Source organism: Calliphora vicina, chromosome 5 (genome assembly GCF_958450345.1).
Source record: "Calliphora vicina chromosome 5, idCalVici1.1, whole genome shotgun sequence".
In the NCBI taxonomy this organism is placed as follows: Eukaryota; Metazoa; Arthropoda; class Insecta; order Diptera; family Calliphoridae; genus Calliphora; species Calliphora vicina.
Genome location: NC_088784.1, coordinates 97,735,485 through 97,753,007, shown reverse-complemented (window position 1 = coordinate 97,753,007; position 17,523 = coordinate 97,735,485). Strand labels below are relative to the sequence as shown.

Here is a 17,523-nt window from a genome sequence, read left to right as displayed (position 1 = left end):
GTCGGTTTGAAATGTATGTGTTTAATAGAATGCGATGTTATTAAACTTTTTATAAATTGTGCACATATTTATATTTGCCTGCAAAAATAATAGGGGAAAAATATAAATAAAACTTGAGTAAATGATAACAAATATTAAGTACTAATATGAATATGAATAATATTTATAGTACCATATCAAGATTTTTCATACAGAAAGCTTGAAATGTAAGCTTTTGCTTAGTTTACAAGTTTTTAGAAAAAATATTTATTTCTGAATCGTGCATATTTAGCACGTGGACTATAATTTATTTAAAAAAAATATTGTTTTTGAGTTTTTTTACCCTCAACCAGATATCGAATATTAAGCATACACACGATCTAGCTATGTCCGTCAGTTTGTCAGTCTTAAAAGTTGAAAATCATTTTTATCGTGAAATTTCTTTTTATAAAGTTTGTGTAACATTTTTACAATACGTATAAATTTATTCGATGTATTGGCCATTGTTAGCTATGATTTTTTCCCATCTTTCTGGGAACATATGAATTCCGAGCCATAAGAACTGCCAAGAACTAATCAAACTAATTTCGGATATACTTTTCCAAAATAAAGCGTATCTCAGATCGATTAATAGTAGTCGTACGGGCAAGGTCTGGACTATAAATCGGGTGAGGCAAAACTTCCGAACCACTGAACAATTTTCAAGAGGTAGGTATTGTAACATGTGGCCGATTGATTCTTTTATATCGTTGAAGCAGCATTTCACACAAAGTCATCTTTCAATGTCTCTCGTATTTAATTTGTATTTTACCCATTTCCCAACTTTTTGATGAATCCTGCTGCTGGCTTACGTTTTGAAACTGCTGAATGAGTAGCTCCCATTGATTTTGCAAGCTCAAGTTGAGTTTGACAACAATCTTCTTTAATTTACTTCTTTAATTTGAAGCACACCGATTGCTTATCAAAGCTTATGTTGAGTGTGTTCCATCGGTTTCAACGTGCTGAAATATGGCCAGACCATCACATAGAACCTGTACCGAAAGCAACTGAGAATAAGCGACGAGACATGAAACCACATGTAGCAATACTTGTTAAAAACTTTTTAGAAAGAATTGGTTGGGAAGTTTTTCCTCAACCGCTTATTATACTGACCTTGCCCCGTCCTACTACTGTTTGTTTCGATCGATGCAGTACGCTTTTTCTTCTTCAGAAGAGTGTATCCGAAATTGTCTTGATTCGTTCTAGATCTTAAAAGATGAGCAGTTCTTTTATCTCGGAAGTTCTAGAATACTTTCCTGAACTAGCGCTTTTTCCTCTCATTTAGAGTGAAAACTAGTTACACAATTAGCTCATGACTAGTTATTTCAATACGTGTATGTCCTAAGCAGGGATTTTGGATTAGAATGAGACTGTCTGATAACTGGTCCAAAGTAGTCAATGCATTGGATTCACATACCGGTTACATAGAGTCAATTACCTTACTAGCTAAATAACTGGTTACTTTAACAGCTATAGACATTTAAAAAGACATCTCATAGACATTCCAATAACAGATTGCTTGTAAACTTTCCTCCTATAACTCTCCAATAGGTTACTTCTGGTGGGTAAAATAGCTACTTTCGAAAGTGCAGTGCAAAACAAAAGTTTTAAGTGACTACACTCTACGACATTATTTAGAGAAACTTAAGCGACAATTAACTTCACGCTAGATTACCTGGGATATTAAAGTAACCAAATGACTTCTCTCTGCACTACAAGGATCACATAGGTGTAAAATTATCGCAAGTATATAAATTGGAGTCAGTCAGTGATAGTTACTGTACATAACGGATACATTGACTACTGGCTTAACTGCTGGGTATATTTCCATCATCAAATACATATTTCTCGATCAATTAATAGATTGTTAACCTCACTTGTCAATTAAAATGAAATAAATTTCAGCATAAACAAAAAATCTATAATTTTATAAACAAGAAAAATCAAATAAATATTGATAAGATATTAATAAATCTTACCTTGTTTATTTAAACAAATTTTTTTTGGGATACAACTACAATTTAAATGACAAAATTTAAATTTAAGTTGAATATAATTCAGCAATGCTGCATAAAATTGTCACTGACGTAGTTTTTCTTGTTGTTTTTGTTATTGAATTTGATGATTTTTGCATAATTTGCCAAAAAGGAACCAGCATTGAAATCAAATATGTATTTTTATGTTTGTTTGTTTGAGTGTTATGTCTTGGCTTTTTTTCTTTTCAGAAAAAATAAAACAATTCGAAAAGAGAGGGAACAATATTAAGATGCAAAAAACTTATATCAGTTTGATTGATTCAATTCAAATTGTTGCTGCTCATTTGACGTCACAAAATAGATAAAATACTATTAAATAATAAGAATTCATTTACGGTTATATTTTTTATAATTTTTTTTTTAAGTTTTCATTCAAGAAAATTCAATGAATTTTTCGCACTGCGAATTTGTGGTTTATTTTTTTTATACTTTGTTTGCGAAAGTAATTATCACTTCACTGTTTTTTGTTAAACAATTTATTTTAAAATTTTATTTTATTCGTTGTTTTTCTTATAGTTTTATTTTAAGACAATCACTTTTTGTATTTTTCACTACGTTGTCTTTGATTTTTTCTGTATTTTTGTTGTTTATTCCACTCCACTTTTAAGTTTAGTTTTCTGATTGAGATTTTTTTCTTAAATTTTTATTTTTTTTCCACTCAAGGTCTTGTATATACTTTTTAATTATGTTTTTTTTTTTTTGCTTTTTTCCATTAATCTTTGCACAACACACTAGTTTTTCTTTACCACAATTTTAGATTGGGCTTTGTGAAAATTGTTGCTTTTCAATTTGATTTGTTTTTCCACAATTACTTTTCAATTTGGCTTTTTTGTTGGGTTTTTAATTATTTTTCCTTTTTTTATTCAATTTACTTGACACAGACATGAAGGAATTTCACTGGCAAAGCGTAATTTCGAATAATTATTAGAAAATGGATTTTTTTCACTTCGTCATTCTATTCGTAGTTCTTCGTTGTTTGTCGGTATCGCCATTTTCGTTGTGTTTTTTGTCGTTTTCTTCGTTCAGTTCGCGCCAGTTTTTTCTCTTTCTGTTTGCTTTTTCATTTGTGCGTATGTTGTGTGCTGTTATCTCTTTCTGTCATTCTATTGTACATTATTGATTTCAATTGGTATTGCCAGATTGGTTTTTTGTTGGGAGTTTAATTGATATTTTATCAATGAAATATAATATAAACTTGTGATTTTGTTTTTGGCAAATGTTTTAATTATTTTACTCGGGTAAAATATGTAGTAGACAAAATAATAATATTTACTAGACCAAGTAAAATTGGTTTGTCCTACATTAGGGACTTTCACATTAATCTCTAATTCCTTTGAAATTATGTTAAAAAATTAAATTGAAATTTGTATGATTATCAAAAATCTGATAGCAATAAAAAATATTTTATTCACATTTATAAATAAATAAAAAGTTATTTTTCTTGTGTTTTTATTTTTTCTGAAATAAATTTCCTAAAATGTTTGACCTTTAGCATAAGCCTTTTCTCTGGCTGAACGAAGGAACTAACCATCATTTCTCAAAATTAAATTTTTAGTTCGATTTTTCGACCTTTTTCATTAATAAAATTGTAATTATAATTAATTGAGCTTGAGGTCAGATTTATAAAATAGTACATATTTTTATTCCCAATATTTCGCTCTGAGAGACCTTGAAAGACGATTTGTATATCTGAAATGCTGTTTGAACACTTTAAAAGAAAATCATTTTTGCACCGAATCATTACTTCCGATTAAAATTGGATCCATTACAATAACCCGAAGCGTAAAAGATCTTTCGTCAAGCCTGGCCAACCAGCCGAATGGATACTAAATCCAAATATCCATGGCGCTAAGGCAATGCTCTGTATTTGGCGGGACCAAAAGGGTCCTATCTATTATGAGTTGCTGAAATCTGAACTGCTTCCAGACATGAAACCGTAATATTCAATCATGACAATTTTGCCACATGTCTCAAACAATAAAATTACTCAAAATCATCACATATACGAGTGTTGTCTTTGTTTCCACGTAGATTTTTTTATTAATACATGCTCAGCACCTGGGATTTTGACAGCTGAGTTAGGGCTTTGACAGAAGAATTTCCGATCTATATGTATTTATCATGGTTATAAATCAATGTATATCTATGGTTTTGAATTTTAAAAAATACATTTTGAATTGAATTTAAATTTTGGCTTCAGTCAATTCCTATTATTTCATAGTAAAGGGTGTTATTTTAAGCCCGGTAGAACTTATGAAATGTCGTACTGCAATCACTTTGTTTTGTTTGATTTAAATTTACTTTTTTGTGTTATTTTATAAAATTTTAAGTTCACAGAAAAAAGTTTCAACATATGTATACAGTGTTGCCACCAATAAAATTATAAACTACACATGCCTCATTCCTAAATTACACATACGAGAAAAAATTACACATGTAATTTTCGTGATTGCAATAGGAGAAATTGTCTAAAGGTGGTCATATTGTGAATACAAGATACATGAATGCAAAAGGTTTGGACTATGGGATGTTTGGACCAAATACGATCACTTAGTGTCAATTATGGACAATTTTCACTTGCGCAGATTTTAATTTATCCAGGAATTGGATATATGAAATTATTAAAGCAAAGTCAGCAATCTCCCTTCGCCATGAATGGCTGAGATATTAGGAAAAAACTGGGAAAACCTCGATTTTTGGCCTATTTTTTATCTATATCTGGATAACTGAGTCACTAATATAGACAATATGGATATCTAATAATAGATATTTCAAAGTCATTGCAACGATGTATATAAGGCTATAGTAAGTTGGACCTACAATGGGTCAAAATCGGGAAAAATATTTTTTAATCCGATTTTTTTTTCATCAAACTAATTTTTTTTTGTCGCAAATTCTTTTTTGAAAAAAAATGGGAAAAACTTTTTTTAAAAAAATTAAAAAACTAATTTAAAAAAAAAATATTTTTAATTATAATTAGGTGATAAGATATAAGATTCGGCACAGCCGAATATAGCTCTCTTACTTATTTTTTAGTGAACTTTTCTAATTTAATGAATTCTTGAGATCAGTCAAATATGTCAATCCCAAATACGATTTTAACAAATAGATATTAACCAATGTTCATTCGAAGATTGTTCCATTTTAAATTGTTACATTTCTATTAAAAATTTAACAATATTTAAAAAAATAGCACACTGTTTGCCTTCGAATTTGAATTTTTTCCTAATTTATATTAAGCACCTAATTTTGTAAATCACGTCACCTAAGTGATATTTATATGGATAGCAAAAACAAAATTTAAAAAATTTGTTTTTGTTTTATATACAAAATTTTCAAATTATTTTTGAAACTGCTAGTGTATACTGAAACCAATAACAAATCGCACGGTTTTCAGAACATGGTGAAATGAAAAGCGATTTGAAAACGCTGCGTTTTCCAGAACATGGGTGAAAGTTAAATATTTTTTACTATTTGTTATAAATTATAGCGAGAGAGAAAAATAGAAAAAAGTAAATGAACACTTTACCGGTAAAATCTTGTAGGTAAAGAAATGTATAATTTTTGTAACGTTTATATTTTTAAAATATTGCGAACAACATAGCAATAATCTCCAAATTATTTAACGTATTTTTATGCAAACCTTAATGTTAATTTAGTTCAAACTTGATTCATATCTTCATACATATAATTAAATGATATATATATAAATTATAGTAAAATATAATAAATATGAATACATTTAGCGATACTAGATTTGTTATTTATCAACTAAAATAGAGGATATAGCTACTTTCCTTCATATAAACGTACATATTTATTTTCAGTCGGTTTTGAAATCTGAACAATACCAAAAATGATTGAAGGCATACATTGACAATATACTTATTTTGGATATAATTGGAATTTAAAATTACACATGAATTACACATTCATTCAATTACACATGGGCTACACATCCAAGTTGAAATTACACACAATATGTGTAATTACACATGAAGTGGCAACACTGTATGTATATGTTATGACTTGATTTCAGTTATAAATAATTCCTTAAATAGTATGATTTTTTCATATTTTATGTTTTCAAAAAAATCTAGAAAGATTGAAAAATATTATTTCAATTTCATTTATATTTTTATGTTGTTCAAAAATGTTTGAAATTTTAATTAGAAAATTTTTTATTTTTTATGATGTTCAGCTACAAAATGAGAAATTATGCGCGAAATTCACAAAATTTTGTGAAGAGAATAATGCTTATGGATGTTTTACTATGATTAATGATATTTAGTTTTAGATATTTATAATTCAATCTTAAAATATTGGCCAATATATGGCTATTATGCAAAATTTTTTGAAATAATTCATTAGATAATACATTTAAATTGCAATTTATTATAAAATAGGATACAATTTACGTAAAAAAAGCAAACATTTCTGTCATGTACAATTTTATAATATTTATGAACGTGTTCTTATTCTGAATGAAAACAGTTTGAGAAAAAAGTCATGTTCGATTAATAATATTTATTACAAAATTCATTCCAATTATGAATTTATTTTTTCTGTGTTCTATCAGGCTTAAAAAAATTGAATTTACAAATTTTTAAACTTCAGAAAAAATCATTTTTTAAAAACACACAAAACGTAAAATGTTTCTACACTTGAAAGTTACCACATAGTGTTATAGTTTTAGATAACTTAAAGAATCTGGCATCATTGCAGTTGCTAAGTATACATATATTTCTTTCTTTCTCACACTAAAACAAATTGTTGAATGAAAAAGAACTACGAAAAGAGAATTTTCTGGTCGTTTTGCTATTTTTGGACTTTAGCTGTGCTTTTTTTCTACTCCTTTTTCGTCTCACTAAATTCTATTGTTTTTTCTTTTGTATGGTAGCTTCTTAAAGTTGTTGGTGTTTTTTTCTGCTGCTTCTTTTTTAGTTTTATTGTGATAGGCCCATATGAAGACAAGTTTTTTTTTTGCATAATTTCTCTTTTAGTAGCCAAAGTAAAGCAAAGAACATAATAATAAAAATAATAATCAAGAATAAAAGACCGACAGACAGATAGACGGACAAGAAGACAACAAAAAAAAGTATGTATTGATGAACAGTGTTGGTGGGTGGGTGTTTAAAATAGAGAAAATAAAAATAAACAAATACAGTAGTAGATAGTTTTCTATAAATTGGCAATTTAAAATAAATTAAGAAAATGTTATTTGCAAAATAAAAATAAATTGGCACAGGGGTGAATTGGTGAAAACAAAATTAAATATCTACAATAATAATTTTTAAGCAAAGGGGGTAATAAAGGGGAGTACAAACAAAATCAAATTGAATTTATTTAAATAATTGTCTACAAAGCACATTGAGTGCAATAAATATAGCAGGAGCATGTTTTTTTATTTTTTTTTTTTCGTAATACAATTTGTAAAATGTAAGCAAAACTAAAAAAAAACTATTTTTTAATTTAACAATAAATAGAGAAAAAATTGCAAAATTACGAAAAGTAAAGTGGGTTACACAAGTATTATAAATGAATGCATAGATAGTGTGAGTGAGTGGGGTCTTTGGCACTTAATTGCATGCAAAGTTATTTTCGTATATAGAGTGAGTGTGGTATGTGGCATATACGAGGGCAAACGTAAAAGTCTATGAAATATTTATATTGTTTGTTTTAATATTCATAATTTATTGAATTCCAAAATATAATTAGCACCAATTCATTAGGAAATTAACTTAACAAGGTGGCACACCATTGGGGATTTAAAGAAATAATGGAAATAAATGTTTAACTTTGTAAACGGATAGTCAGATTTAACAGTTTCCATACAAAATTTGTTTTATAAACCTTTGATAAATTTAATAGCAACATTATATTACAAAACTCTTTACAAATACGTAATACAAAATGGAGAACAGAAATAGTTTGAATCGTAACTAATAGAAAACAAATAACGAAATCAAATATTAAATCGAACGAAATAAATAATGAATATGGGGTTCCAAAAGAATCGATCATCTTTTATTTATTATTATTGACATAAATAATATCCCTACGCGAACTATTCGAAAATTTTTAATGAATGAAACTGAAATACAGCGTCAAATCAAATTAATGCATGAAATAATAAATAGCTGGTTAAAGATGAATAAATTAAAATTCAACGAAAATTAAACAAAATTAATGGAAACAAGAGAGCTATATTAGGCTGTATCGAAACTTACATACTCTTCACCAAATTACACTTCAAAATAAAATTTTTAAATATTTTTTGGTGAACAAAATTTAAAAAACTTTTTTATCTAATTTATTAATGGCAAAACTTTAAAAATTAATTTTTTTTTATGATAAAAAAAATTCGGGCTGAAAAATATTTTTTCCGATTTTGACCCATTTTAGGTCCGAATTCCTATGGCCTTATATACACCGTTGCAAAGTCTTTGAAATATAATTATGTCATTAGATATCCATATTGTCTATATTAATGACTTATTAATCCATATATAGATCAAAAATTGGTAAAAAATCGAGGTTGTCCTGGTTTATCCTAATATCTCAGCCATTTGTGGGCCGATTCTCGATAAATAGCAACCTAGCCGGGTCTATAGCGGATATTTTGATGTATGAATCATGTATGTTATTTGTTATTTTCAAAAATTAACATAACTTTTGATAATTAAAAAATGTTTATTGAATTTTTGAGAAGATGCAAATTGAAATTAAATTTTTATTTATGAATATATTTTAATGAAATTTTTTTTAACAAACTAATTAAGAATATATAGGCCCATCTAAAATGGGTTAATATATTTAGATAAGCGATTTGACAATTTTTGCTATACAGTTGAATTTTACATTAAAAAACAATTTTTGAATGGACCTGGTCCTCTGGGTATCAAAAATTTTAATTTAAAACATTTTGTGTAGTTTTAATTTTTTAAAAACAATAAATTCCTTATAAATCTTCTTAAAAGTTTTTTAGATAGGTACTTTAAAAAGAGAAAAAGTACTTTTTTTACAAAAAACTAACGAAAAATCGCCTTTTTTAAATTCAAATGCATATAACTTTTTACTGTCTTGATTTTTAAACAATTTTCTTTGACATATAGTACACGCCTTCTTTTAGGTGGGCGGGACTATTAAGTTTCATAATATTTTGAACATTAAAGCCAAAAAAACCAAAATAAATTTTCGTTATTTGACTCAGAATCAAAAAATTGTATAACGGTGAAATTTTGGAAGTGATAGGAAATGTTGCTAAACCCGACTTAAGTGATGTTGTTTTAATTTTTTTTAATGTGAATTTATTTTTTTTAACAAATATATTTCACTACTTTTAATTTACAAATACAGCTTTCAACGAAAGAAATTTAATTTGAATTCCTGTATGTAGAATTTATTGGGCTACTGTACATGTTTTGAGTCCAGAAAATCGGCGAAAATTTGGACCCACTATTATCAAAAAAACTGGAGTAGGGTGGATAAAAATGTTGAAAATTTAAGTTTCAAATGACAATTCTCCTAAGCTATAAGATATAATTTGAAATCTGAATAAAACGAAGAAATAGGATCGTTTTAAAAATTAAACATAACCGAGGTGTTCTACTTGGAGACACCTGGTGGGCTCATGAGGTCCAAAATCAAACCTTAAACTCCAAAAAACTTGCAACGCATGTCAAATTTCATTCAAATTGGGCGTCTAGAAGTTATAGATTTATTTCCCAATTTTTTTTTATATCACTGTGTGTTGGCATGATCTTGATTTATGCTGAAATTTGACTAAAAACACGAGGTTTTGAGGAAAATGAAAGGATTTTGAATTTTTTCATACCAACTTTAACAATGTTATCATTAATGAATTAAAAAACTTTTAACACCTGCCCTCGTACAGACGTATGCATTTTTATATGTACTGCAGCTACACACCACACACACTCATAGCAACAGTGTTATGCAAAATGAAAGTGCAAATATTTAACGTATTTTTATATTTATTTATTATATACTATAACAAACCCAAACATTTACCAATTGAAATTTCACTTGAAGTTTAAACTTAAAATTTAACGATTTAACTAATCTGGCAACTACAATTAAAGTTGATAGAGAATCAAATTTAACTACGTTGCCACTTCTCCATTTCGTTTCTTTTTTTTTTGCAAAAAAAATTCTTTGCAACTTTTGTTTTTATACCAATTTTCTTATATAAACCCGAAAAATCCCAAAAAATGTAAAGCAAATAATTAGAATTTTAGTTTCTTAATAAAAAAAAAAACACTATTAAACAACCAAAAAAGAAAAATACGTATTAAATTAAAAAAAGCAACCAGAAACGGTAATAAACGAAGGCACCTAAACGAAACGGCTGATAAATTTTTAGAACACACGACAGACATACACATCACAACAAAACACAATAAAAAACGGTGGGCAACGACGACAAACGACGATGAAACACCAGCATGAAACGAAGCAACAATACAATTCAATTTTTTTTTCTTTATATAAAAAAACACTTTTTGGTTTGTGTGTGTTTCGTAGACAATATATAAAAAAAAATCTAAAGCACAAAAGCAAATGGCGGCTTAAAATTTTTTCTTTAAATTATTATAATTAATATTATCTGAATTTTGTTAAAATTTCTGTTGAAAATTTGCCGCTTTTTTGCTTAATTGGTGTTCTTCTTTTATTTGCATTTTTTTCGGTATTATTCTTGTGTGTGTTTTTTTTTTAATTTCTTGATATTCTTACAATTTCACACTCCTCGTTTTATTTCGAGTAATTCTCCGCTTTTACACTGTGTGGTTGATTTTTATTGGGATTTTCTTTTGCGACTGAAACGAATTATTTCCAATTCTTTATCGTGTTCATGCAGTAATCATGATTTCCGTTTTGTGTTTCATTTCGATTTTATTTCATGTTGCTTTTTGACATTTCCAATTAGACGGACTGACTGAGTGGCATTGCCAGATGCTAAAAGTTTGTGTTTAGTGTTGAATTGTAACGGTAGTTGTGGTAGATACACTAAAGTGACAAATTATATAACAGATTACTTTGAATGTATGAAATAACCAATTGACTTATCTTCGCATAGCAACGAATAAATTTCTCGGGAATATTTTTTAGAAAATCCCGGGAAATTTTTTTGGGGAATTTCTTTAAAAGATTTTTAATGTTATAGCTTCTTTTCTGTTGTGATTTATTGCCAATCGAATAATTCATATTCATATCGAATAAATAGTCATATTTTTATTAGATACTAGCAAACAGGTCTGTGTGACAAATCAGAAAGATGTTTATTTAAAACAGGAAAATTCAAATTTCTATTATGTCCACTTAACATAATAGAAATTTCAAGTTCTTCAAGGAATTGTTGAAATGCTTAAAATTAAAACTTGTATGGATATTATTCATATTTATGGAAAATAATGACAATAATGCCATTAGTTTAAATTGGTTTTGAATCATTCTGATTTGAAAAAGTTCTCTTTCGAAAAGAATTACCCACTTTTTCCACATTCAATTTAGTTGGACTTGTTAGATCGTTTCATGAATGTATAAACATTATTGAATTTTTACCGATTTACTGATTTATTGCTTAATCTATTAGTCCCCTTTTACAATGCAGAAATTGAAAGGCAGACATTTTTCTCATTCTCTTTTGAACTAACCTAAACCTGTGTAATACACACTCTATCCCTTGAACCCCTTGCCCACAAACTTCGTCTGTCAGCCTTTCAATTTCTACATTGTAAAAGGGGACTTAGTAAAAAATTCCACAGAATGAACAGATTGTTTTAATATTTCCCGGGAATGCAAAATCTCCAGGAAATTAGAATTATACAAACTAAAGTCACCCAAGTAATTACACATTTGAAAAAAATGTCTATAAAATATATGTATGTATGTTCATTGACTGCTTGATTTTTTTGATAAAGTCTTCAGTTCTCTACAAGCGATGGAAAACCCAGATATCAGTACAATTTGGGCATGTGAAATATGCCAAAAAATCTATCAACGAATCGTCATATGCGGGAAGTTTTGCTTTACTCTTTAATTTGAAAAAAGTACCGCTGAAGCACACCGATTGCTTTCCAAAGCTTATGGTGAATTTGTTCCACGAGCGAGATATTAAATCTTCGGTTTAGAATTGGCGATTTTGACACGGAAGACAAAGAGTTTGATTCTAGGAGGTATTACTCCTAGAATATTGTTGTAAAACTCAAATAAGAGTTTGCAAAATCATTGGGAGCTAATTAATCAGCAATTTCAATTTCGCAATTTCGTTTGCAAGCAGCAGGATTCATCCAAAAGCGGAGAAATTGGGTATCTTACGAATTGAAGCCGAGAGACATTGAAAGACGATTTTGCATGTCCGAAATGATGCTTAAACGCTATAAAAGAAACTCATTTTTGCACCGAATCATTACTTGCGATGAAAAATGGATCCATTACAACAAAGCAAAAACGCAACTGATTCGTTTGAAGCGAGCACTGGCCGAAAAAGTCTAAACATTGGAACATAGTATCCGATATTCTCTTGATTCGTTCTTGGCCTAAAAATTGAGGAGTTCCTTTGGCACTGAATCCATATGGCAACAAAGATGGGAAAAGTTCATAGCTAAGAATGGTCAATCAATACTTCGAATAAATTTGTATTGTACAAATGTTTCAAAATAAAAGCTAAACATTTAAAAAAAATTCCGCATTTTTAAGTCATAAAAAATTATAATAGGAAAACTTTTCATATAACTTTAAACTCACTTGATTATAACTTTGTATTATATTAACATGCGTATGAGTTTTTCACAATATTACTTCACTAATTTTCTACAAATTTAAAATATGTATTAAACATTTCGTCAACTTTAAATATCAATTGTCAGTTTTGCTCACTGTGAACGCTGTATTAGTTTTGAATACCCTATTTGTTATATTGTTTTCGTGTGTGTTACGTTTTTTTGAGCCCTAGTGTTACGAAAGATCAACACTGCGTTTTCCGGTGGTTGTATTCGATAAGTTATATTGCATTTGCTAATAGTGTTGTAAAACGTTGGGAAATCATCATGGCAGGTTGCGGGAATAGTTATATTTTTGAAATCGGTAAAATGAAATTAATGTTTAGTAATATAACTACAAATTAAATAAACAAAATATTGGACAGTAAATTAAGAGATTTTGAAATTTTTTTTTTACATTTTATAATACAATAATTGACTTTAGGAATTTAAAAGCATTCCTAAATGCTGGGTCCGAATTACCGCATTCAATATCGAGTAAAACTAATTATAATTTTCTTATTTGAGATTATGGCATTCGATATCGAGCAAGTAATTTAAAACATTTTATTATAATTTCGATATCGAAATCATTTCTTGATACAATAGTTCATTCGATCACGAATGCAGTAATTCGACTCCTGGTTGATTGTTCGAACAATCGATTTTTAGCTGAAAAAGTTCGAAATCCACTTTTTGGTTGAAAAAAGTTGATTACGTTATACCAAAAAAGACGACTTTCTAGCTAATTTTTGTTGTAAAAATTATATAAAATTAATTTCTGTCATCAATAAATCTAGCAAGCATACATATATTTTTTACAATAAAAGTGGTTGAAAAGTCGACTTTTCTAGCAAAAGTCGAAACGTTGACTTTTTAAAAATAGAAAAAGGTCGAAACAAAAGTCGGTCGATAAATCGACTTTTTGCTTCAACTACTAAAATCAAGGTTGGTCATCGAATTGAAATGGTTAAAAAGTAATGCTGATTTGAAATATTTGGGTTGCGTTTCGCAAAGTTGTAGATTTTAGTGTAATAATTAATGATATCGATTTTTAATCGATTTAATGTTTTGCAAATTAATTAAATTAACTTAAAATCCTCAAAAACTGAAATTTCCATTAAAACTTTTTACAAATATTCTGTCATCTCTGATCTCTTGGAAAAAAATTGTTCATTTGTTTAATATTTAAATATAATGATTAAATTAAAACATCAATCATTCTTAAATTTACCACTAAAAAATAAAAAAATTGTTGTTATATTTTTTTTTTCAAAATGACTAATTTAATTACTAACATATTTACTTATAAATTCTATGTGTATTTATGTTAGTATTTACTTGTATGTATAAATTTAAATACTAGTATAATTATAGCTTCATTAAGTACATTATTAAAATAAATAGTACCTAGTCGTAAGTACTAATATTTCAAAAACCAGTTATTTGATATTTTCAATAAATTATCTTATTTACTTACATAATACAAATTGCTGGATGCATAATTGTATTTGTGTTTTATTTGGTTATTAAAATTTTGCATTTGAATTTTGATCGTTTGTCAAAATATAAGATGTCAGTGAGATAGAGATGTATGTAGGTATAATATAATACATACAATATTTAAAATTAATATTGGTTATTAAGTGAGGTACAGTGGAGATGATTACACAAGTTATTGTTTCTAAAAATATAGAACCAATATAACTTATATATTGTTACCAAATTGTACTTGAATTCAAATATAATGATTTTAACGGCTGATTTAAAAGTAGCCTAATGCTTTCAAATAACAGTGCTGTAATAGCAAACTGTAACATATCTGTGGGCATTATTAACATTGAAATAAAAGCTTTCAGTTGACCATTGATCGTAAGTTGGCAACGCTGTTTGCTGCGACCGTATATTCGAATTCGAATATTCAGTTAAAGAACATTGTAGAAAGTACACCACAGATGGCGTATGTATTAGTAAGATCTAGAATATTCGAACTTTGACAGTTAAAGAGCAATCTAGAGTGCAGATGGCAGTGTTATAAATAGTGGCAGAGGTTGCAGTCGTTAGTGAGTTTATCAGATACGCTACATTATAAAGTGTGTCTGTATTTCTGCGAATTTATAAACGTGTATAAAAAACATTGAGTGGCTATTTAATTCTATGGTTGTTGTACATTTTGAATAAATAAAGAGTTGTTACAATTTTTAAACTACTAAACGGCTTTTATTTGCAATCAAAAGTATCCCGTTTATTTAAAGGAAATAAACCAGCGTTTTGAAAAGGTTAAAACGTAACAATATGTATGTTGTATATTCTGGGAGGTTCTACCAATAGAAACTTCCGAACTTTGACAGTTGATAGCGCTCCTATTGTTGAAGCTACTTCTGTTGAATTGGCTGTCATTTAGTCATTATGTTTTGCCAAATCATCATAAACGGATGTAGCGTTCAACAACACGTGCAAATGATAAAAAAATGGGTGTTCTTTCTGTTCGGGCAACGTTGCGCGGGCTTCGTCCATTTTACGTTGAGGCCCATTTCTGGATGAATGGGTACGTCAACAAACAAAATTGTGGAATGTAGGTTTATAACAATCCACACGAGATCCAGAAAGTCCAAGGCGAGCGTTATAGGTCTATGATTACCAACTTCTTTTGGCCTGAATTGGATGATATGCTTTCAACAGGACGGCGATACGTGCCACGCAGCTTATGTCACATTGGATATTCTGCACGAGCGATTTGAAGGCAAGGTAATTTCAATTGGAGCTGATGTGAACTGGGCATCGAAATCGTGCGATTTTACATGGTTAGATTTTTTCCTCTGGGGTCGCAGTTCTATGCGAATAAGCCAAAAACCGCAGGGGTGCTTAAAGCCAACGAAACCGATGCTATCGGTCAAATTCAGCAGGATTTATAAGCCAGAGCAATGGAAAATTGAACATTTCCGAATCGCGTCATCCATTGAAGTTGCGTAGGACATTTGTTCGATGTTATATTCCAAACATAATGGCATCGGTCGGCCTTTCGATGATACTTATCTCACACACACTTTCTTTTATTTAAATTTAAAGATAGGAAGAGCAGAATAAAATACTCTTTATATTCTGGGTCCTTTCAAAGTTCTAAGATGATGTCCGTCTATCGGTTAAAATCACGATTTCGAGAAAATATTCTTTGTTGATCAGAAATGATTTGTGTTCAAAATGCGTGTTATATGAAAAAAAAAATTCATATAATATTTCCGTCCGACCTTAAAAAACAATTACAATACGAGGAGACCTAGAAAACCAAAAATTGCTCCACAACAACTTCATTCTATATAGTTTTTAATAGGCATTGCAACATGTGGTTGAGTGCTGTCATGATGGAATATTACGGTTTCATGCATGGCTACATATTCTGGGAGTTTTTCGGGCAATCCTAGCTTTAAACGAATCAGTTGGGTTCGGTAAAGGTTTCCTGTGATAGTCTGGCCAGATTTCAGCAGCTCATAATAGATATGATCCTTTAGCTCCCACCCAAATACAGAGCATTACCCTAGCGCCATGGATATTTGGCTTTGATGTCAATTCGTCTGGTAGCATGGCCAACCACATACGATCTCTTTAGCTTCGGTTTATCGTAATGGCTCCATTTTTCATCGCAAAAATAATTTTCTTTTATAGCATTCAAGTATCATTTCGTACATGCAAAATCATCTTTCAAGGTCTCTTGGCTTCAATTCGTATGGTATCCAATTTTCCTGCTTTTGGATGAATCCTGCTGCTCGCAAATGTTTTGAAATTGCTGCCAGCCCTTGTTGAGTTTTACAACAATCTTCATGGAGTAATGCCTCCAATTCTTGGTCTTCAAACTTTTTTGGCTGACCTGGGCGATCTTTGTCTATTTTTTTATCTGGATTACTAAGTCATTAATATAGACAATATGGATATATAATGATAGATATTTCAAAGTCCATTGCAACGATGTACTATATAAGATCATAGTAAGTTGTACCTACAATGGGTCAAAATCGGAAAAAATATTTTTTAACCAGAATTTTTTTTTTCACCAAAAGTTTTTTTTTTGCTAAAAAAAAATTTAAATTTAAAAAAAAAAATTAAAAAAAAAAAATTTTGAATTTAAAAAATTTTCCAAAAAATTAAAAAAAATAAATTTTGTTTATCTAAAAACCGGAAAAATATTTTTAACCCGAATTTTTTTTTTTCACCAAAAGTTTTTTTCGTTAAAAATATTTACCTAAAAATATTTAAAATTTTTATTTTGAAATATAATTTGGTGAAGTGTGTATAAGATTCGACGCAGCCGAATATAGCTCTCTTACTTGTTCAAATTAAAGAAGTAAAGCAAAACTTCCCGCTTATGACGATTTGTTGGTACAAAATTCGACATTTTCGAAGCAAAAAAACCTTGTTATTTACACTACAATGTTCAATAACTAAGGGATAAATAAATGACAGATATGTACTATGTACCCTTCAAAATATGTCAAAATTGCTTTCCCGTCGTGTTGCTGAATCGGGAACTAAATGATGTAATAAACAAATTTGAGAATCACTGCAGTTTTTTTCCTTCTACTGTGTATATTCCAAATTTTTTAAACGTTAAACTACTTTGCCTGTTCTCAATGCAATACACATACGTTTTTTTAAATATTTAAATATATATTACCCTCTAAATTATGACT

General features: G+C 28.8%; 1 protein-coding gene across 1 annotated transcript in view; it reads right to left on the bottom strand.

The window, feature by feature from the left end:
- The window catches only part of psq (pipsqueak), a 205,157-nt gene extending 194,252 nt beyond the window's left edge, over window positions 1-10,905 (bottom strand). Inside the window, exons 1-2 of the mRNA XM_065514071.1 lie at window positions 10,812-10,905; window positions 1,998-2,363 (exon numbers count right to left, since the gene is read on the bottom strand). The gene's annotated coding sequence lies outside the window, so the exon portion shown is untranslated. The remainder of the gene's footprint in view (window positions 1-1,997; window positions 2,364-10,811) is intronic.
- Window positions 10,906-17,523: the final 6,618 nt, after the last annotated feature.